At 36.1% G+C, this 24,213-nt stretch overlaps 1 long non-coding RNA gene across 7 annotated transcripts in view; it reads right to left on the bottom strand.

Moving 5' to 3' along the window:
* Positions 1-4,460: 4,460 nt before the first annotated feature.
* Positions 4,461-24,213, bottom strand: part of LOC149550806 (uncharacterized) — a 43,005-nt gene continuing 23,252 nt past the window's right edge. For 2 of the 7 annotated variants that reach the window (XR_016352606.1, XR_016352608.1), the window contains exons 3-5: positions 16,414-16,506; positions 15,973-16,081; positions 4,461-5,177 (exon numbers count right to left, since the gene is read on the bottom strand). This is a non-coding gene — a long non-coding RNA (uncharacterized LOC149550806). Of the gene's footprint in view, positions 5,178-5,458; positions 16,082-16,390; positions 16,507-24,213 lie in introns of all 7 variants that reach the window. The other 5 variants (XR_016352607.1, XR_016352602.1, XR_016352604.1 and 2 more) reach the window with 5 other exon arrangements.

Genomic DNA, 24,213 nt, shown 5'->3' with positions numbered 1-24,213 from the left:
GTCCTACATGTGGTGGCATACCTAGAGTAGCAGTTCGATAAGCTCTCCAGATATAGCCACCTAAGACCAGGTGTGTGGATCTTAAATTAGAATAGTTTTTTTTTAGTTCGTAGGTGGAGTGTTTAATGATTTTTAGAATCCAATAATAGGTAGTAGGCAGTTTTTGGAATATTCCTAACTTAGAAAACGACTGTCTAATATTGGTAGAAAAATGTTTCAGATTCTTATTCTTTTTTTGGATAGAAGACATTCTTCTTTTCTAAAATAAGAAGAAAACGTTTCACATCCTTTAATAGGAAAAAGAAAGTCAGTTTTAAGGGTGAGTCAGTCAGCTATGTAAGACACAAATCGAATTTGGAGAGATATGGAATATTTTTTTATTTTGTCTTTGTGCAAGTTTTCGATGGTCTGAGTTTTGAACGGATTTTTTTTTATCTTCTCATTGGAAACAAGTTGATAGTTTGCAGAAGATTAAAAAGTTTTAGTTTTGGGTCGAATTTGGTATGTTCGCAGAAAATTGTACTCTGATGCGGGGTCAATATCTCAAATTTGAACCGTTGGATTTCTCTCAAATTTTTATATGTTGTTTGAAACCTAGTTACACAAAATATCAACAGTTGGATTGAGAAAATATTGTCTGGTTCAAAAGTTATACATGTCTGTTCATGGGTCTATCCAGAGACAGCAAGAAGCAATGTTTTGCAGAAAAATGTACTCTGATGTGTGGTCAATATCTCAGGTTTGAACCGTTGGATTTCTCTAAAAAATTTATATGTTGTTTGAAACCTAGTTACGCCAAATTTCAACGGTTGGATTGAGTAAATCTTTTCTGGTTCGAAAGTTATTCATGTCTGAGTGCAGGTCTATCTGGAGGCAGCAAGAAGATATTTTGGAAGATTTTATTTTCAAAGTTTTGTTTTGAATCTGATTTTAGTGTGTGATCCTGGAGGTTGTAGATGCCCCTTGAAGCAACTCAGTTGAGTGTTTGATTCCTCCTGAGTTTTCCAAGGTGTGGCTCTGCATCAAACATAAAAAGTGGATATGTGATAAAACTCTAAAACACATAATTACTAGTAGAATTCCGAGTACCTTTTAGATTTTGCACATGAAACAACTATTTTATGTTCATGAACAAAAGCATACTATGTAGCAAAGAAACAAATTTCTAATGCTTGAAAACTTTTTGATTATTTGTATATTAATACAATAATAAAGAACTAGCAATAGCTTTATAATTAGACACTTATCCCTTGAATCAAATATCAAACATTTAATGTTCGTGAACAAAAGTATACTACATAGCAAAGAAACAAATTTCTGATGCTAGAAAACTTTTTTATTACTTGTATATTAATACAAGAACAAAGAACTATCAATAGCTTTATAATTAGACACTTATCCCTTAAGAATCAAATATCAAACATCCAATGTAAACAATTCCCATGCACACAAGATGTATAAATGTAGACACAACTAAAATAATGGTACACCATATACACAAGATTCCCAAAATGACTAAGAAATCTTCTGCAAAGAAACCCAAAGATACTTTAATCAAAATTTACTACTCAATAGAAATAAGCATAATTCATAGAGATTTACAATGTTACATATGTTCAAATATATTTGAAAAAAGCTAAGGCCATTGACAATTTAAAACTTTGCTTAAATTATATTTAAAATACTTTTCCTTTTAACAAAATTTAGTGAGATGCATTCAATGAGTCCATTAACAATTATTTATATTTGCTCAGTCTAGTTGATCTAGTTAATCTAGTTGATCTAAGTGCAAACTGGGTACAAAATGGCATCATTATGCATAGCTACAAAATAAAAGTAGCATATTACTTTTCATAAAACTCAAAAAACAATCATGAAAACATTTTACATCTTCCTCTTTCCAGCTCTATAAAAATTAAGGGAGAGATAAGATTAGATGGCAAGTTCTAGGAGTACATTGTGAACGGCTTATTGATCTTAGATGGATGAGATGTTGGCACTAGAATTAAATCTCATCATCCTCCTCAACACGCAATGTGAATCATAGATAGATAGCCCATTAATTTGTAATTCTAGAGTTATGTACTCCACAAATTATTGGTATAACAATAGCCCTGGAGTTCAGTATTCAACAAGCTATTGATATAACAAGGCCTAGATGGTGACATAATTGTTTGAGAATCGCATCCCACTACATACAATCATTGACACGATAATTCAATCATAAAACCCTATATCACTATATTAACATTTCCACATTGTTTTGTTTTCCTTCTTTTTTTGAATTATTAATTTAATATTTTTTATTTTTGATAGCCACATTGCATAAACACCGAGTATGAAGAATTTGCTTGAATAAAAAAAAGCTCATATCCTAAAAAGGAATTAAGAATATCCTCCCCTGTAACCAAGGAATTCAGCATTGATGATATCATCCAAGGCATAAGGAGGTTAGCAACAAGTAAAGCGATGGGCATTGATTTGCTTGCACCTCATATCAACCACATCTTTAACAACGCCAATGAGGGCTTCCCCCAAAACTAGATGACCAGTCTAGTGGTCCCGACCTAGAAAAGCAGGGACACAAACAAACCACCTAACTATCAGACCATCATGATTAATCCTCTTCTCCACAAGCTATTTGGAAGCATGATAGAACGCAAAATCAGCAAATGGGCTAAAATAAGGGGGAAAAGAGCCAAAGGACAAGCGGGCTTTAAACCGAAACACTCCACTATTGATCACGAGGTGACTCTTAGATACTTAGTTGAGAAAATATAGGACACCCCAGGGGATGAGGCTTTTTGCTGTTTTGTGGACTTCAAAAAACCTTTCGACATAGTACCTCATCACAAACTTTGGAAAAGATTGGAAGAGTTGGGCATACCTATGGTGCTAAGGACAGTAGTACACAGATTATATAGCTGGTTAAGGCCAAAATCAAAACTATGGATGGACTATCGAAATGCTTTGGCAATGACATAGAGGTCAAACAAGGGTGCCCACTATCCCCAACCTTGTTTGGACTTTACATTGACAAGCTGGAGGAATGATTAGGAAAAACCAGCACGATAAGGGGGTTTAACTGGCCAGTTATGTAATAAAACTACTGTTATATGTGGATGACCTCATCATTATCACCAAGACAACCAATGGTTTGAGAGGCACTTGAAGGTGTCATAAAGCTTTTGCCAAGAGGTGGGTATGGAAGTTAAGCTTTTGCCAAGAGGTGGGTATGGAAGTTAACACCAACAAAACCAAAGTTATGATCTTCTCACTGAAAAGAAACAAAAGACCCCCAGACACTTAATTCTTTAAGGGTAACATTTTAGAGATTGTGAGTGAATACAAGTACTTGGGAATAGACTTTCAAAACAAACTCAGTTGGAAAACGTGCAGATCCAAAAGGATTCAAGGAGGTTGGAAGGCACTATATTCTTTAGAAAATAAGTGCAAGAATGCAAAACTCTAGAATTGGAAGACAAATATTATTTGGACTACTTGTCACACCGGTGATCTTGTATGGATGCAAAATTTGGGGCAGCAGACTATCAGATCAGAAATGGAGACAAGTAGAAAGAATACAAAAGCACTTTATCATCATCAGCATTAAAATCAAAACCTCGGTGTCTTACGAGATATTATTCACTGAAGTGGGTGCCTTCCCTTTGGAAGTTGTTGCAATGATCTTACTGTTAAGTTACTTAAAGAAAACACAGAGCATGGGAAATCATCGCTAGCCTAAGCTAGTCACTGAAGAAAGGTTAGAAAGGAGATAAAACACATGGATGAAGCAAAACAATAAATGGATGCAAAAGTGGGATGTCAACATTCATAGTTGTCCAGATGGTACAGAAGACATCAAGAAGTCTGTTCGCAAAAGATTTTGTAACATCATGTAGACAAGGTGCAGGGGGAGGAAAAAAGTTCAAAATATTAAGGAATTTAACCCCAACACATGTCACGAGAAAAAGGGATATCTAGGCATGACCATTAAGTGGAAGGCCAAAATGCTTATAGGACTTAGGACCAGCTCCGATCAATTGAGATGTGAGACGGGTAGATGGAAAGTGCCAAAAGAAGAATGGGAAGCTAGGACATGCCTATTCTGTGACACGGGGGCAATTGAGACAAAACATCACTTTGTCATGGACTGCCTAGCATACAGGGACATCAGATCCAAATACTCAGAGATGCTAGAAAACAATAGTATGGGCCACCACCTCTTCGAGGAAAAGCAGCTAAATAAGACCGCAAACCTGATCATCAAAATACACCAAATAAAAGAAGAATTAGTCAAAGGACTACAGCTGGATTAGGCTAGTTGTTAGCAGTCGGGTCCCATAGGCTGCGTTGGCCTCATGGACGTTATTAAAATCCTTCATTCATTCATTCATTCATTCTTTCATTCATTCACTCTTTCTAGAATTTCTTTGTAAGTTCAGAAGATGACATAAGAATTAATGGAATTGAGTGAAGAAATAAAATTCGACTTGAATTTCAATAGTTTACAATAACAAGCAACATTAACCTAATCTGCATCATTAGGTGTCCTCCAGAAGTTTTATAAAGCCATTCACAAATATCATATTTTAGAATTACCTCCACAGTGCAGATTTTCATTTAATCGGAAATCCTCATTCGATGTTGGGAACGCAAGAAGGAGAAAATTGCCATGTCATAGGATACTTTTAAAATTGCAGGGATCTTTGAAGCTTATTTTTATTGGAAACTTTCACACCTCTCCACTTAACTTGGATTGCTTATGAATCCATGCTGTCCTCCTAAGCAAAAACGAGGTTACAGACTTCAGAGCTATCAGATTTCCACAAAAACTGGGCTTACAGAGCTTTAATCTTAAAAGATGGTGGAACCAAATATGAGGAATGCAGCTGCAAGCATCCTGAAAGGCAAGATTATTCACTGCTATGGACAAGTGTCCATAATACAGCAATAAAATAACAAATCTAGATGTATGCAATCACCTGCTATAGCCAAACCAAAATTCTACAATTGATTGAGATGCCTGTAACAGTTTACTTCAGAAATTGAAGAAGCCTACATAATAAAACAATGTTGTAAGGCTCAATCCATTATTAAAAAATTTCAATACGGCAGCTGGACCAGCTTTTTTCACAATGTAAGCTACCTGACCGATTTTCCTCGATTTAAGGTACCTGAAAGTTTGTAACAGTTTTCTTCAGAAATTGAATGAAGCCGTAAAATACAATGGCGTAAAGCTCAACCCACAATGTAAGCAATCCAGTACAGCAGCTGGACTAGCTTTCTACTCGCAAAAAGAAATATTCTTAAGCTCAATATTATTGATTTAAATTGGAGTCGGAAAAAAGAATGAGATGTATTTATTTTTGTTCACAATCTATAAATTCCTATGTTTTGATCAAATTTCTCTTTGGCGTAAAGAAAATGCAACTTTAATAGAATAAAGCATCCATACCAGCAAGAATTGATGTTGATAAAAAGGTAAGCTACCAAAGCCAACTTGATTTGTGATGTAAAGAAAACTGCAAAATGTGATAAAATAACAAGGGTATTATTTTTTATAGCACAAGCAATTCAATACACAGCAGCTGAGCTGATTTTCTTAATAAGGTCCACATGCCGATTTGGTTCATAAGGTAAAGTTGTTCAGAAGTATGTGCCTTAATACATACTGAATTCACAAAGGAGATCTTAGCCAAAAGTGAGGGTTGTCACATGGTGGCTGTGCGGCATTTTCAGCAAGGGCAAAAGCGAAACTCACCTGCTGAGTATCTTTGTGAGCTGTGCAAGGCTGGAGTTTTTCTTGGTCATCTTTTCAAAGCAACGGTTGACATACCAAAATCCATAACAAATTGTGCACTGTATAAAAAGTAAACGAGCAAGTTGCCTGCCATGCTGACACATGGTAAACTCGCATTTGAAGTTCAAGCTTAAGGTTTCACTCAAAACGTTTTTGCACAAGGCTGGAATTTTTCTTGGTCATTTTTACAAAGCAACAGTTGCCATAATCCATCACAAATTCCTGCAGGATTCGATAGAAGGGTTGAAGAGAACGGTTGAATTGTAATCGTTGGTGGAAGCAATTAACTCAGAAGGATATAGAGTTTGCTATGTATGCTATTCTTGACTGAGTTATAACAGTTCTGCTAACATCAGAGAAGTCTTATCACATTGTATGTAAACTTTGTTTACTGTAATATAAGGAAGGGCTCGACTTTGGTGTGGGTTCTTTTACCCAAAAGGGTTTTCCCATGTAAAAGCCTTGTGTTATGCTTGTGGTTTGTTCTATGATTCTGTTTCTTAAATATTAGTGCACATCTTAACGTATTTGAAATTGAAATTAAAAGTAGCTCTTGCATACATCCCTTGCTAATTGGCATTAGGAAAGTGTTTCCACACTATAGCTTTCCTTACAAGTGGTATCAGAGCTTTGCCCAGCTGTTATCCTTGTGGTTAGGGTCGGTTTTTTTGTGCCAATTTTGTTTTCAATGGGAGTTTTGGAAAGCACTCATTTGTTGCTCATTTGTTGTGTCTACAAATTGGGATAGCACTTAAGGGGTGAATAAACATTGAAAAGTTCAATGGCACAAACTTTTGAGTTGTGGAAACTTGAAGATATGCTGGTTGATCGAGAACTGTGGATTATTGTGCCTGGCAATGTCTTAAGGCATGAAGCAAGAAGATTGGATCTAGCTGATCGAAAGGCCAAAGAATTGATGAGGTTAAGCCTTGCAGATTTTGTTTTGTTGAATGCTCACGAAGAGAAAATCACACATTCTTTGTGGAAGAAGTTGGGGGATATTTATCAAGGCAAATCTTTGGTAAACAAGCTCGTCTTGAGAAAAGTTTTATTCTTTGAGAATGGGTGGAGCAACGTCTGTGGTAGATCATCTAAATTCGTTTAATATGGTGACTGCACAACTGACATCTACTAGTGTGTCCATTAGTGAAGAGGAGCATTGTATGTTGATGTTGTTATTTGCCTGATTTGCGGGATCACTTGGTGATGGCCATCAAGAATACTTGTTGTTTGAGGCAGATCTAAGGACAAAAGCGAAAAGGACAACAGGTCCAAGTCGTAGTCACGGGAAACATCCACAACTCTTGGAAAGCAATCAAACGCAAAATGTTGAAATTGCAGGCAAAAAGCTCATATCCAGAAGGATTGCAAAAAGGAGGAAAATAACAGGAAGACAAGTACTTGAAACATTGAATCCTCTCAGAGCAACACAGACGCCCTAGTAGCAACCTTAGTAGTTCCTACATCTAATGATGTATGGCTGATTGATTCAGGAGTGTTGATCCATATGATGTCACATAAAGAATGTTTCTCCAAGTATGAACCATATGGTGGTAGTAAGGTGATCCTGACAAGCAATTCCCCATTGGAAATCATTTGGAGAGGAAGAATCAGAATTCTATTCCTTGATGGCAGAAGGGAATTGATGGAGTTCATATACTAGGTCTGGATAGGAATCTACTCTTGGTTAGTAAGTTGTCTAATGTTGGAGTTGTGCAGAGCCTAATGATCCATTGACAACTTGATCAATTAGACTCGACAATACCCCAATAGACCTCCTTATTCTTTCAATTGGTTTCTTTTGCACAAAATGTGTTTTCTCACTCCTCAAACTCTATGGCTTATTCCAAGCCTTCCTAAGATCTCCTTAGACTTGCACAACTTGGTTGATCAGATTCTACACACCCAAGACATCCTTTTTTTCAATTTCTTTAAACTGCATTGTTTTAGCCTACTGTCCCCGATTAGGCCTCCACATCCTGTTTATTTGCCCTTTCCTCAAAACTTCCCCAAAACAGTTGACAATGTAAAGGAGGATTCAAATACCTATCTGGCTTCTCTACGACATATATGAAACTTGGGTATAGGTGTTTTGGAGAAATAGGGTCAAACTTGATTGTATCACTGTTTTTGGGCTCAAATTACCCCACTTTTACAAAACAACCTTATCAAATACTTGGCTCTTTCAACAGAGTTATGCTATGACTCCAATTAAAGGAAAATGCAATCAATTTGGTCCTACAAGCTCTCCGCATACAAAAGCCCCAAATTGCTCTCTAAAACCCTCCAAAAACTAGGGTTTGGTCAATGTCAACCTTCCAAACCCAATCTCAACTAAACAAAAGAGCATTCACCATTAGAATGGCATAACAAGACTGTTCCAAGCAAAAAAAAGATGCTCTCCTTCGACTAGATCTCTTACTGCAATACTTTGACCACTAAATTAGTGTTTCCATTAACCAACTATTCAGGGTGATCACCAAACTTCCATTCATTTCTCTACAAATACTAGTTAGTTTCATATATTACATGTTATTTTATGACCACCATCCCATGAGCAACAGAGTGAATACATTCATGGAAAGGCCATTGAAGCCGTAATTGTATTCAAACTGTCAAAAGAAGGTAAGGAATTTTAAATCTGCCAGCAGCAACTTTCAGAAATACAAAGACAATGTTACCTTAGATCATTCATAGACGTTAAAACATGTCTGATCCTTATGTTCAAACCATCCCAATGCCAGACACAATCAATAGGCTTATTCAACCATACAAATACACAAGGAAATTGCTGAAAATATGGTTTTATTGATCACAGTCCGTACAAATGTTGTCACATCCATACCATGCCACCTCCTCATGCCTTGACCAAGCTATATAAGGTGTCAATAAACTGTTTCAACCGAATCCAATCAGTTTCAAATGATTACAAGTGCATTTAGGCCCTTAAAAAACTTTTCCTTCCTAAATGACACTAGCCATTAAGATTTTAAATTTTGAGTTTCAAACTCCATTTAAATAAACTCCCAGAGGCCTATAACTTTGGGAATGATTATCTTATGACCTTATTACATAATGAAACCCTTTAGACTCCTAAATGGCACTAACCATTAAGATATAAAATTTGAGTTTCAAACTCCATTTAAATAAACTCCCAGAGGCCTATAACTTTGGGAATGGTTATCTTATGACCTTATTGCATCATGAAACCCTTTAGACTCCTAATTGACCAATCTAGGCACCATGTTGCCATATTACATGAATTTGCTCCCAAGATCCTTATCAGGGCCCTTAGGACTTTGGATCATTACATTGGTTTTAACATTGCCAAAGGCCATTATTGGTTTCAAAATGTTCTGATTGACTTCCTTTGATACCTTGTCATCTTCCAAGATGCCTGGTGTCCTCATGTGCCTATACAATTGTCTGGGTGCCCCCGCACCATACTCCCCACCAACCAAAAAGCTTTACCCCAAGAGATATGGGTCTTGTCTTCACACCTCCAAGACTTATAGAAGGATCTCTACAACTTTGTCCTCTTCCAAGCATCTGTTGCAATAACAACTCCTTATCCAATTTCTTAGAACCTGCAACAAACTTGTTAGAAACATGAAAAGAAAATGCATCATCAATGCCATCATTTGGTTGTAATTTGGGTGGTCACAATCAATCTGTTTGAACCTCCCTGCCATCTGAATTCTAGGATCCAAATGACCCTTGCTCCTACCCTCAATGGACATACCTTTACTGTCTTGTACTGATGAATCAATAGGACACCAATGTGTGCCCACAACTATTCCTTTCACATCCATAATTTACTCTATACCTCATGTGACCCTGCAGATCAATATACTCATTATTATGTAAATCAGTTTCTGGATTAGATTGTGTGGAGATTTTTACCATCGACGTTTCGAATCACACTATGTGATCCATCATCAAGATGAGAGAGCAACAGATGTCAAACAAAGTAAGTATCAGATTTAGCAAAGACTCACCAAATAAAGGAGAACAAGAAAAAAGGAAAGCACAAACCCCGAAGCTGAACCAAATAATAATAAATATAAAAATAAAAATAAAAACAAATATACTCATTGCCAAAACAGATAGCTCTTGATTGATATGAGGAACTACCTTGCAAAGGTTTAAGGATTAACTCCCTACCATCTTTATGCACAACATAAGTGTTCTTGTACCCATCATGTATTGTCCTTCCCATGGACTGCCAAGGTCTTCCTAATAGGATATGGCAGCATGTCATTGTTAGTAACTATGTCACATAAAACTTGTTCCTTATACTCACCAATAGTAAACTCTACATAAGCATGCTCCCTAATCACAAGGTTTTGTTCATCACTCACCCATGAGGCTCTATAGGGTCTAGGATGTGCAAACTTCTTCAAATGCAAAATTTGTTGACCATCTCATATGAAGCTAAGTTATCAAATGAAACTGAATCTATTATCATTATTTTGCCTCAATGGATTATAAAGATAGATACCTCTGGTCTTTTTTGCTGTTACATAACTGATCCCTTTCTCACTGTATGAGAAAGTCACCTTCAGTGTATGGATCCAATTCAACAACTTACCCTTTTCTTTGCTTTCTTCTTTTGCCTCTTATGTCAAAGTCACTCTTTTATCAAATTTCTTGGTATCCTTTTTAGGACGCTTGTAGAAAGGATGCCCTTCTTCACCACTGTTGTAACACTTTCCTGTGAAGGTACTGGTTCCCTTACCTGCACCAAATCTTCCACCACCCCTTTGTCCAGTCCTTTGTTCATACATAGGCTCCTTGCCTTTATCACTACTGCTCTGCCCAACTGTTATTATTTTTTTTGCATCTGCTCATGTTACTTTGGCTTCTTCCACTTCCTTGCCTTCTCTTCAACTTTTCCTCAACCCTGATGGCTAATTTAACATTCTTCCACAGTAATAGCTGCAGCAAGGTTAATCTCATCTTGTATGTTGAACGTTAGCCCACCTAGGTATCTTGCTACTTTCTCCTCCTCATCTTCAGCAGGGGTAACCCTAATATCAAGTTTATGAAGCTCCTCGATGTACCTTTGGACATCCATGTCCTTTTGCCTCAAACTTTGCAATTACTTGTATAACTACACTTTGCAGTCTTTAGGAAGAAATTTCTCCCTCATTTTATCAATCATCCTTGGCCATGAAGTAGCTAGGTAGTTTCTTCTTCCACCTACCTGCCTGTAGACAATCCCACCATAGTAGTGCATGACCTTTCAAGCTTAACTTAGCAATATTCACTTTTTGATCATCTTTTACATCTTCACAATCAAAGAAATTCTCAACAACACTAAACCAATCAATTAATTCTTCCTCGTCAATTTTACCATCATACATTGTAATATCAAACTTACCTTGGTAATCACCTACCCTAATGGCTTTGACAAACTTGGCCATCCTAGCGTACTCAGGATCTGACTCTTCCCACGGTGCTCTCTCTCCGTCTTCTTCATGATCTTCCTCTTCATTATCCTCTTGTCTATTGTTTCCTTTCCTTTTATTCATCTAGTTGTTGAACTTTTCCAACTCTGCTTTCATCTTTATATTCTCCTCTGCTTGCTTTGCCACAAGCTTGGCAAATTCAGCATTGGTCATTCTTGGAGGCATTCCTTGAGCCTCTTCTTAAAATATATCAAACTTCTCTTTAGAGATATACACCTACCCTTCTCCCAAAGGGTTCTACTTGCTCTGATACTACTATGATGCAGAGCCTAATGATCCTTTGACAACTTGATCAGTTAGACTCCGCAATACACCAATAACCCAATAGACCTCGTTATTCTTTCAATTGGGTTCTTTTGCACAAAATGTGTTTTCTCACTCTGAAAACTCTATGGCTTATTCCAAGCCTTTCTAAGGTCTCCTTAGGCTTATCCCAACTTGGTTGATCAGATTCTACACACCCAAGACATCCTTTGTTTTATTTTCTTCAAACTGCCCTATTTAAGCCTACTATCCCCGATTGGGCCTCCAGAGCCTGTTTATCGCCCTTTTCTCAAAACTTCCCCAAAACACTTGACAGTGTAAAGGTGGATTCAGATACCCATTTGGATTCTCTATAACATATATAAAACTCAGGTATAGGTGTTTTAGAGTAATAGGGCCAAACTTGACCGTGTCACTATTTTTGCACTCAAATTACCCCACTTTTACAAAGCAACCATATCAAATACTTGACTCCTGATCTTGCCTCTTTTAACGAAGTTATAATATGACTGCAATTAAAGGAAAATGCAATCAATTTGGTTCTACTGGCTCTCCACATACAAAAGCCCCAAATTGCTCTCTAAAACCCTTCAAAAACTAGGGCTTGGTCAATGTCAGCCTTCCGAACCCAATCTCAACCAAACAAAACTGGATTCACCATTCAAATGACATAACAAGACTGTTCCAAGCATAAAAACATGCCCTCCTTCAACTGGATCTCTTACTGCAATACTTCAGCCACTAATTTAGTGTTCCATTAACCAACTATTCAGGGTGATCACCAAACTTCCATTCATTTCTCTACAAATACTGGTTAGTTTCATGTATTACATGTTATTTTATGACCATCCCATGAGGAACAGAGTGAAGACATTTTCATGGAATGGATGTTCAAACTGTCAAAACAAGATAAGGAATTTTAAATCTATCAACAGCAACTTTGAGAAATAAAAGGACAATGTTACCTTAGATCATTCACAGAGGTTAAAAAGTGTCTGATCCTTATGTTAAAACCATCCCAGTGCCAAACACAACCATTAGGCACATTCAACCATGCAAATACATAAGGAAGTTGCTGAAAATATGGTTTTAATGATCACAATCCGTACAAATGTTGTCACATCCATACCATGTCGCCTCCTCATGCCTTAACCAGGCTATCTAAGGTGTCAATAAACTGTTTCAACCGATTCCAAACTGTTTGAGATGATTACAAATGCATTTAGGCCCTTAAACAAATTTTCCCTCCTAAATGGCACTAGCCATTAGGATTTAAATTTTGAATTTCAAACTCTATTTAAATAAACTCCTAGAGGCCTATAACTTTGGGAATGGTCATCTTGTGACCTTTTTACATCATTAAACCCTTTAGACTCCTAATTGACCAATCTAGGCACCATGTTGCCATATTACATGAATTGGGTCCTAGGGTCCTTATCAGGGCCCTTAGAACATTGGATCATTAAATTGGTTTTAACATTACCAAAGGCCATTATTGGCTTCAAAAGGTTCCAATTGACTTCCATTGATACCTTATCATCTTGCAAGATGCTTGGTGTCCTCATGTGCCCATATCATTGTCTGGGTGCCCCTGCACCATAGAGTTCAGATAATGTTTGTGCATGGTGGCTGTAAATTGACTAGAGGTTCTATTGTCTTGGCTAAGGGTGAACACGGTGGGACTCTGTATAGTTAGACACCAAACTTGTATGCTGCAATAGTGTCTCTGTAAAGTCTAATAAGGCTGCTATGGTAACAAATGATGTAAACTATATGGAAGTTAAACTTCTATAGGAGAAAACAATGCTCTGACATCATAGGTTCGAGTATTGGTGAGAAAGGTTTAGAAACCTTAAGAATAAAAACATGGTTGATAAGCTGGTTCATTGTAACCTTGATTTCGATTTCTGTGAACACTGTATATGTGGAAAGCAAAACCGTGTTCAATTTTAGTCAAGTTCTCAAAACTCTTCTGGTTTGTTGGACCATATTCACTAACGTTTTTGGTCCTGTGGATGTTCCTTCTTCGTCCAAATCTAGATATTATGTATTGTTTATAGATGATTACTCGAGAAGTCAGATGGTTTAAAGAATTTAAAAAGTTTTGTTGAGAATCAGACTGAGTAAGATTAATTGCTTAAGAACAAACAATGGTGGTGAGTTTTGCAATGCAGATTTTGACAAAGTTTCATGCAAATCATGGAACAAAGAGGCATACGACTACACCATATACTCTGCAACAAAATGGAGCTGCTGAAAGGTTGAATAGGTCTTTGATGGAGAAAGCTAGGAGCATGTTAAGCAGTGCTGGTTTGTAGCAGGAGCTCAAGGCTGAAGCTGTGGCTACAACCTGTTACTGGCTGAAATGTTCTCCTACTGCAGCATTGATTGACAAAACACCAATGGAAGCATAGGGTAGTAAAAAGCCCTCATTAAGACATTTTTGTGTCTTCGGTTGTGAGGCATATGCTCATGTGCCTGATATGAAGAGATCAAAGCTGGATAACAAAGTTGACAAATGTATTTTCAATGGCTGTGGCATTGGTGTGAAGGGAAACAAACTTTGGAATCCAATAACTAAGAAAGTTCTGTATAGCAGGTGCGTTATATTCCACGAGCTGAAACCTGTCTCAGAAAATCTGCAGCCAGAAAAGACAAAAAAAGTGAAAAGCAGTTAAAATCCCATTAGCTTCTAAAAGGGAGGAATTCCAAACCCCAAGTGTGCCAAAAAATGAGACCCTAAACATGCTTGAAGATGAGGTGAGATCAAGCAGCTCCAAGAGTTCAGAAGAACCTAAACAAGAACCTCAAGAAGCCCCACTGCAAGAAGTGAGGAGGTCTAAACGAGAGAGGTCGCATCCAGATAGGTATGGCTATTCATCAGATAGATTTCAATACTCTGTTGAATGTGAATTGTGCCTATGCTTTTCTTACTGATGCTGATGAGCCTTGGACTACAAAAAAATACCATTAACATGTTAGACTTACATGTTGGAAGCCATAAATAATGAAATGAAGTCTTTGGAAAAGAATGGAACCTAGGAACTGGTGCCCTTACCTAAAGGTAGAAAGCCTGTGGGCTATAGGTGAGTATTTAACAAGAAGCATGGTCTCTGGATGACGGTATTGACAAGTACAAGGCAAGACTGGTTACAAAAATAGAAGGGGTTGATAATGAGAAATCTTCTCTCCTGTAGCTGAACTGACATCCATTAGGTTTCTGTCACTTACAGTGGCACTTGAGTTTGAAATCAAGCAGATGGATGTGAAGACAACATTTATTCATGGTGACCTTGAAGAAGAAATTTATGTCTCAGCCAGAGCATTTTGAGGGAAAAGGTAAAGAACATTTGGTACGTACACTCAACAAGTCTCTTTATGGGTTGAAATAGTCTCCCAGAATGTGGTATCAGAAATATGATACATGTGCTATCTTTGGGATTTGTGAGGTCAAAGTCTGATCATTGTGTTTACTATAAAGTTGATGGTGATCGCACTATTGTTATTGCTCTATATCTAGATGATATGTTGTTTCTAGCCAGTATTAAAAGAATGATCTCAGATTTAAAAACTCAGTCGTCCTTGAAGTTTGAAATGAAAAATTTGGGGGCTGTGAAATACATTCTGGGAATGGAAATCAGAGGGGACAAATCTAGCAGAAAGCTTTGGCTTAGCCAAAGAAAATACTAATTAGCAATTCCCATAGCAGGCAGGCCGGAGAATGTTAAGAAGTCTATCCCTCATATGTACTGATTCCGCAAAGGAGTTCTTAGCCGAAAGTGGGGGTTGTCACATGGTGGTTGTGCAGGCATTTTGAGCAGGATCGAAAGCAATACTCAGCCGTCAAGCATCTTTGTGAACCAATGGCGACTACACGAACCAAAGCTAAAACAAAAACAAGCAAGTTGCTCACCATGATAACATGGTAAACTCACATTTGAAGTTCAAGCTTAAGGTTTTAAGGGTTTTTGCCAAGGCTGGTGTTATTCTTGGTCAAGTCTTCAAACCGATGGTTCGCATACCAAAATCCATAACGAATTGCAGTGTATAGATCTGCTGTAGGACTCCTTAGAAGGTTTGAGAAAACAGTTGGATTGTAATTGTTGGCGGTAGCAATTAACTCAGAAGGATATAGAGTTTGTTCTGTATGCTTATCTTGACTGAGTTACAACATTTATGCAAACATTAGAGAGGTCTTGTCGCACAGTATGTAAACTTTGTTTACTGAAATACAAGGGTGGGTTTGACTTTTGTGTGTAGGTTTTTTACACGATAAGGTTTTTTTCCCACGTAAAACCTTTGTGTTATGCTTGTGGTTTGTTCTCTGTTTCTGTTTCTTGAGTATTAGTACACATCTTAACGTGTTTGAAATTGAAATTAAAAGTTGCTCTTGGTTGCATCCCTCTAATTGGCATTAGGAAGGTGTTACCGCACCGTAGCTTTCCTTCAAAAGTAACCTGCGAAATATGATAAAGTGATGCCAGTGTTAGGCTCACTTAGACAGTATCCAGACAAAAACTTCCTTCCAGAAACCATTCAATGCCTGCATCATCAAACATGGAAACGAGTTAAATATCCAATATAGCAATTAATTTGACAACAAACAAAGATGTATGCAATCCAATTAGCCAGAAATACATTTTTCCATACAGAAGCATACAATATATAACGGAAAGTAATTTGACAACAAACATGCCATCCAATGCAATACTGAACTAATTTCTTTCAATACACAAAAATGCATACTCTATATTCTACAAAATAGCAGTTAATTAGTCAACAAACAAAATGCATGCAATCCACTGTAATAGCTGGACAAAGTTTCTTCAAAATACGATGCTATCGGGAATACTTTGCTTCAGCAGGCGAATGCACCTGCAAAATACAATGGTATAAGGCCCATCCCGCAGCTTGGACAGATTTTCTTCATAAAGGCATCTAAGAAAGCCTTTCCGTAAGTGAAATAACCTGAAAAAATATAATTATGGTGTTAGGCTCACTTTGACAGTGTCAAAACAAAAGCTTCTTTCCTGAAAACCAGTCACTGTACAATTCGCATGAAGCATCAATTCTTGCCAAAAAACTAACTCTAGAAAAGAAAAAGCACATGGAACAATACACGTTCATTTTTTTGAGGATATTTCAACAGATCTTGTATCAATCATCATGAACATGTAACTCAACAGATCTCAGTAAGTAAAGCCACACCTACATCCAAAAGTAGTGCAGCAGACAACATAAGCAAACACAACAAGTAGTACATAAAGGACTTTCTAAATTTTAAAAAATATAAATATAAGAGAAAAATACTATTCATTATGTAAAAATAACTGCAGCAAGTAATAGCCAAGCACAAGGCACCTCAGGTCACATCAGACCTAACCAGGATCTAATTACCTACAGCTGTGCTTCTCTTCTCTGAACACAAGACCATATCAGAATATTACAGCAAAGGTCAAAATAGTAGCTTTTTTGGTTAATGAGACAATTAGGCAATTTACTGTCAGATTCAATAACGCCACCTGCTTAGTTGATTGCATGCAGACAAGCCTTGGTGTTGGTCAGACATGGAGATTGATGCGACTGCAGAGTAAAAATGGAGTTTGAATAGGCGACTGTGGAGTTGAAATGGAAACCAGTCTGTGGTGAGTACCTGACTTTGTAGTGTCATAGCATTAGGATATGTGTCATGGTTGGTTGGCATCGATACTGATATATATTAATATTTTAATTTTCAATTAATTGAAATTAAAATTTGTAATTTAATATATATGTAGAATTAATAAAAACTAAATAATTATATTAATATGCATACTAGAAATTATAACATTAATATTTAATAATTATACCATTAACATTTAATAATTAGTTCAAGATACAAGGACTTGGGGAAATGTCCCCCAATGCACTGCTACCTCCACTTGGATACTCCTGCCCCTTGATCATGCTCAGGACTTTTCCCCCAAACCCTCACAAGGGGTACTGCCCTTGACCCCATTGGAGGCTTTGCCCCAAACCCAAAACCTCCAACCACCATTGCTATTGTTAAAGTAATTACTGTCATGTTGTAACAGTATAGTAGTTCAAACTTCACTTAGTATGCCAAAGTTTCATCTGTAATTCTTATCCTTATTCTTAATTTTCTCGAAAAGTTCCAAAACTCTACTGACCATTGTTAATGTTCAAATTTCAATGCAAACATTGTCATGGTTTTAATGTCTGTGGTGTAAATATTATGCAAAAGTCTCATTTGCAATTCTTATACTTCTTACACTTGTTTTTATTACTAATTTTTCAAGTACTATATGTATTTGTGCCAACCCTGCACTGCCACCCCCATTGTCCCAAAAACTAGGACCTTGGTACCCCCATCCCATCATCAAAGAAACTCCATGGAACTATGGATTTTGTGCAAATAGGAATGAGAAAAGTTTGATGTATGAAGATAGGTAGATAAGGATGAAATGGATAGGCATAGGCATCAAGTCATGAACCAAATGTTTGTTGTACAATGTGCAAATTGTCAATATATAATTATATTATGAATCGCCTAAAGTGAATAAAATAACTCTTCCTACATATACTCCAAGCTCTTCAAAATTCCCACCAATGTCTCAGGAATGGACCTGCACCTTAAATTGCTCAATTATTAAAGCTTCCTTGTTAGGATTTAAAGAGACAGAAATAACAATTACATGCAAATATATTCAATAACAGAAAATAATAATGCACACAGAAGAGAACACAAGACACAAAGATTTAACGTGGTTCACCCAATTCCTGGGCTATGTCCACCAAACAGCGAGTCCAATATTTTTATTATCCAGTGATTACAACCGGATTACAACCTTACAACTCAATACCGCAGCAAGAAGCTATTATCACATAACACACTTATGAAATTCCTAACCCTAAGCCATTTTATACAATATTTTTGCCGCTTTAGGGTAATAGTTAGTTACAACATGTCGGCCCAATTATTGCTGATAAAATATGGAGTGTACAGTACTTCCCTGATCAGTCACCACAAACTCACATTCCTTTCATTAATGCCAGTGTATTAAGAAATTCCATCAAAATTGGACCCAAAACTGAATGAGAATTATCGTCAATATGCAATCTTCACCATCACATTTATATGCACACACATACATACATGCACATAATGCAGAATCAAGCTTCACACCCACAAATTGCCTTTTCTCAAAAGTTTCTAAACCATTTTTGGAAAATCCATTTTGTACATATCTTTCAGCAAAGTCCATTCCATAAGATGTCATGCCTCGCCAATGATAGCAGATCACCACTTAAAACATAGACTTCGTGATTAAAATAGTGCCCATGTTATAAATAAATAAGAGCCCTAGCTTGGGAATTAATTTGGGAATTGAATTAAAGTTAACAAAGGGCAGCACATAAATAGGAAGTTGTGACCCCACTCATAATAAAATATAAAAGGAAGAGCGGAGAGGACATCAATCAATAACCTATGGCCAAAGTTGACAAAAACCCTTAAAGAGTTTTAAGAACAAAACCTCTTAAACCCTTGGCAAGCTAACAACATAAACTTTTGATTGCCATTGCTGAGTTAGGGATGACAACCTCTGATACGGGAAGATGTGAAAGAACTTTTGAAGCAGGCGTACAAGAGGAAATCATCACAGTTTGAAGAAACATAATAGCAAACAAATCAAGATATGATTTATTTTCAGAATTATTAATTATGTTATGAATTATTGATCTGAAAATTATAATAAATTCATAATTTTAGACAAAGCCCTTATCATTAAGGATTACTGTTTTAGGACAGAAATTACAAATATTCTAGAATGGGACATCACATGAAATGACATCTGTTTGAGGAATTCTGTCAAACACTTCACACGCCTTCTCTATTCTTCCAGTGTTTTTGTAGGACTGCCACGACAATTGTAATTACATAATTACAGCATCTGACATGTGTGTACACATACATAAATACATACATACATATCTACACACATCCGTGTGTACATAGATACATATATATACACATACAGAATGTGTATGAAGATTGCAACATACTTGAAAGTTTCTAAAGCCTTTTCAATAAATGCATTTTGTGCATATCCTGCAATCGTTTCCCTCCATGAGCTGACATCTATTTCAGGCATTCAGTCAACTAGTTGATGTGCCTTCTCTATGTTTCCAATTTTTTGTAAGATTGCCAAGATAATTGCAACTACAGCATTTGATGTGTGTGTACGCACACACACACACATATATATATAGTTACACACACACATAGTTACACACACACACACACATGCAGATTGCAATTTTCTTTAAAATTTCTAAAGCCTTTGCAACTAATGCATTTTGTACATATGATTCAGTCAAGTAGTTGATGTGCCTTCTCTATGCTTCCAATTTTCGCATATATGTCTATCAGGGCAATTGAGACTACAACATCTGATATTATGTGCATATGTATACACATCCATACACACACACACACATAAAAAATACACAAATAAAGTGGAACTTGTATTTACACCTGCCAATTGCATTTGCTTGAAAGTTTCAACAAATCCATTTTGCGCATATCCTGCAATCATTGTGTCCCATCAGTTATCCCTTTGAGGTATTTTGTCAAAGAGTTTAATGCCTTCTCTATGTTGCCAATTTTGGCATACATGTCTACCAAGGCAATTTTGGCATACAACAAAATATCTCTAATGACATACAGTGGAAATTGGTGTTACACCTGCCAATCACATTAGCTTGAAAGCTTCCAAAATCATTTTGAGCAAATCCATTATGTACATATCCTACAATCATTGCATTCCATGAGATAACATCTCTTTGAGCAGATCATGTACATTTTATATGCTTCCTTTTATGCATAAATGTCTACCAGGGTATTTGTTACTACATCTAATATCTTTATTCATGAGTGTGCATATTCTACACACATCCTTAATTAAATATACAAATGTATATACATTCATATTAATGCACAAATAAACTGGAATTTGGCTTTACATCTGCCAAATTTATTTGCCTGAAAATTTCTAACAAGACCATTTTGTGCACATGTAGCAATCACTGCATTCCATGAGATGACACCTCTTTGAGGAATTTGTCAATAAGTTTGCATTGTGTTTCCAATTTCCACATGAATGTCCACCAGGGAAATTACAATGGCATGATTACGACATCTGATATATATCTACATATATATTTTTGTGTATATGTATTAGTCACTATATATGTACATACATACATATATATAGATTATTTGTTTCCACATTTTGCATGCATGCCAACCATGGCAATTGCAACAAAATCAAACACACATACTTGATTCATACACATATATAGACGTGGACACCAGGCTCTTAGGATGCCTTCCAAGCTCTCCGTAATGATTCTGCACCTGTCATTGTCAAGTTATTTGAGATCTTTTACTAAAGGCCATTGTATCAAGACGCTCCATCAAGATTGGCCCAAAACTAAATGGGAATTAGCATGGGTACAAAAGTTCCATCATACAAGTATATGTGCATACATTCATATATATGCATATGCATATAAATATATACATATATACACATACATACATATGCATATGCATATATATATACACATACATATACATATATACACATACATATACATATATATACACACATACATATACATATACACTCATACACATACATAGTTTGGTGGTCGGTCCCATAGGCTAATTTTTTTATTTTATTTTTCGCTTGGTAAGAGGCCGAAGCCAACAGTAATTATTATTATTGTTATTTATTTAGTTTGAGTAGATTCAAACCCAAGACCTCCCAGATAAGAGGCTCACAATTTACCATTGTGTTGTAAGCTCTTGCCTAACCATAGCCTTGTGGATGTTAAAACAATTTCTTCTTCTTCTTCTTCTTCTTCTTCTTCTTCTTCTTCTATATATATATATATATATATGGTAAAGGCCATTGTATTAAGACATTCTATCAAAATCAGCCCAATACTAAATGGAAATTAGCATGGGAATACAAGTTCAGATATGGAGTGCTTATCAACTACCATTATGGAATACTAAAGTGCAGCTGTGCAATATGATTTAATAAGCTTTCTCAAAAATTGAACTACCACTACAAAACTTGTCTCAATTGCAATCAAGTCTTAGACCACTTTGAAATGGCTTCCACTTTTACTAAACTCCCTTGTCTGATAAATTTTGATCTCAGTTACATTGTAGATTTAGTTAGCATTTGATTGCAGAATCAGACAATCATTTGGGGGCTGCCCTCTTATAAAGTCTGTAAATGTTGATGTCAGTTACATCATAGACTTTACTAATATTTGATCACAGACTTAGATAACAATTTGGTAACTGCCCTCTTAAAAACATTAAGAGAATAGTTGCCTACATAATACATTCATACATATGTGCATATGAACATACATGCATACACACATACATAAGCGTGTGTGCACACAGAGATGCACATACATATGCAAATGCACAATGTACGTACATACATATACATATGCATATGCATACTTAACTAAATACATACATATATACATAGTTCAAAATATCGTTATCGGCAACTTATTGCCAAAGGCAAAAAATATGTTATCAGGAAATATTGGAGATAAGTCAGAAACTTCTCATGAAAATATCAGAAACTTAAAATCTGTTTTTCCAGTCAAAAAATCTGTTTTTCCAGTCAAAAAATCTGTTTTTCCAATCCTGCTGGAACCTTATTTCTCCTCTTTGCCCTTTCTCTCCTCTCCAATCTGTTTTTCCAATCAAAAAATGTGTTTTTCTCTTTTCTGTGCTATTGGGCGATAAGTTTGCTCATTATCGTGATAAATTAGAGAAATATCACCGATATTTTACTAAGTTCTCTGCAATGACTTATATCCAAGATAGGTTGATGTTATTTCTCAAGAGCCAAAAAACATTGTCATAAGTAGACTTATCACAGATATATCTGAGATATTTTGAACTATGTATAAATATATACATATACATATACCTATACATGCATATGTATGCGCATACGAACATGTGTACATAGATATGCACATATGAACAGACATACATACATACATATGCACACATACACACTTAGACATACATACGGACACATGGACACACAAACACATATACCTACATATGCACATGACAGGTGCACATACACATGCACATACACAAACTACATAAATACACACATGCACAACCTACATACATACATATACATAGACAGATACATGCATCTGAGTACATACATATTAGATCTTAATTTCTTGATATTCGTACGAATGATTTATTTATTGAACGAATTCCCTGATTGTATGACTTGAGGTATTGGTGAGTGTTGATTAAGTGATTGTATGTGTATGTGTATGTGTGTAGGTTGTATGTGTGCTTCTTTCACATGCATATGTAGGTAGGTCTGTATGTGTGTCTGTCTGTATGATAATCTAAGGAATGTTGTTTGATATATCGGTGAATGATAATTGAATGAATGCTGATTTGACAGAGAGATGTTTGAGGGCTGAATTGTTTGTTTTCTTAATCCCAAGATAAAGTGATGATTGATGTGGATTTAATGATTGTTTGCTTGATTTCCTGAGGGATAAATGATTGATGGATGAATGTAGGATCTGTTTTGATGGATTCATGAGTGATGATCAATAACTATAATTCCTCCTTCAATGCTTGGAATGAATTCTTCTTTGTACTTTCTTCGTGGAAGGTCACCACCTTTCATAAGAATCAACCACCACTTTCCATTGTTGCCTTTGAGAATAATATGTAATTCCCCAAATTCATCTACCTTTTGGATGTCCTTCTCAAGCGGAACCTTCCCCCCCATATACTTCCCAATGTGAGGGTGAGTCAATCCTCTTCATCTCATCTGCCCTTTGCAATGTTCACAATCCTTTACAATTACCACCTTTCCAAACGGTCACAACCCTTCATCATTTCTACCCTTTGCGAGAGTCACAACCTTTAATAATTACCACCCTTTCAAAGAGTCACAGCCCTTCATTGTTTCTGCCCTTTGAGAGAGTCACAATCTTTAAAAATTACCATTCTTTAGAAAGTCACAACCCTTCATCATTGCAGCCCCTTGAAAGAGTTATTTTTTTCCCATTCCTTTCTTCTTCCATTAATCCCTCCTTAATTCTTATGCTCCATTCTTTCTTGTTTCTTCCCTATTACCCTCCAAATTAAGTTCCTCTCCCTTTTATATCTCATGTTTGAGGAAGTTGCAACCTTTCATCCTTTCATTTCGTGCCTCTTGACGGTTCATTAAACTTAACTATTTTTTAGTTATATTATATTTTAATTTTACTCTTTTATATATAGTTTAAATTTTACTTTTGTTCTTTTATATTTTAATTTAATTATTGTTGCTTATTATTGAATCCAACTTCAAAGTATTACAAAAAATATACAAATTTTAAATTTCTAGTATTTAAAGTTTTTAATTAGTTAATATCTAATCTCAATACAACTTCATCCCACAACAAACAATTCTACATTTGACAGGCATGGTAAGTTTAAAATTCTATATGTAAATAGCTGCTAGAGATTATTTTTATTATTTTTCTCAGATACCGATTTGTGGCCCTAGTGCCTGGCTTCCGCATCCGATACGGACGGATGCGGGA

The sequence above is a fragment of the Cupressus sempervirens genome, chromosome 6 (genome assembly GCF_028749045.1).
Source record: "Cupressus sempervirens isolate cs-2001-9-10 chromosome 6, ASM2874904v1, whole genome shotgun sequence".
Lineage (NCBI taxonomy): Eukaryota > Viridiplantae > Streptophyta > Pinopsida > Cupressales > Cupressaceae > Cupressus > Cupressus sempervirens.
This window is presented reverse-complemented; position numbering and strand designations above follow the sequence as displayed.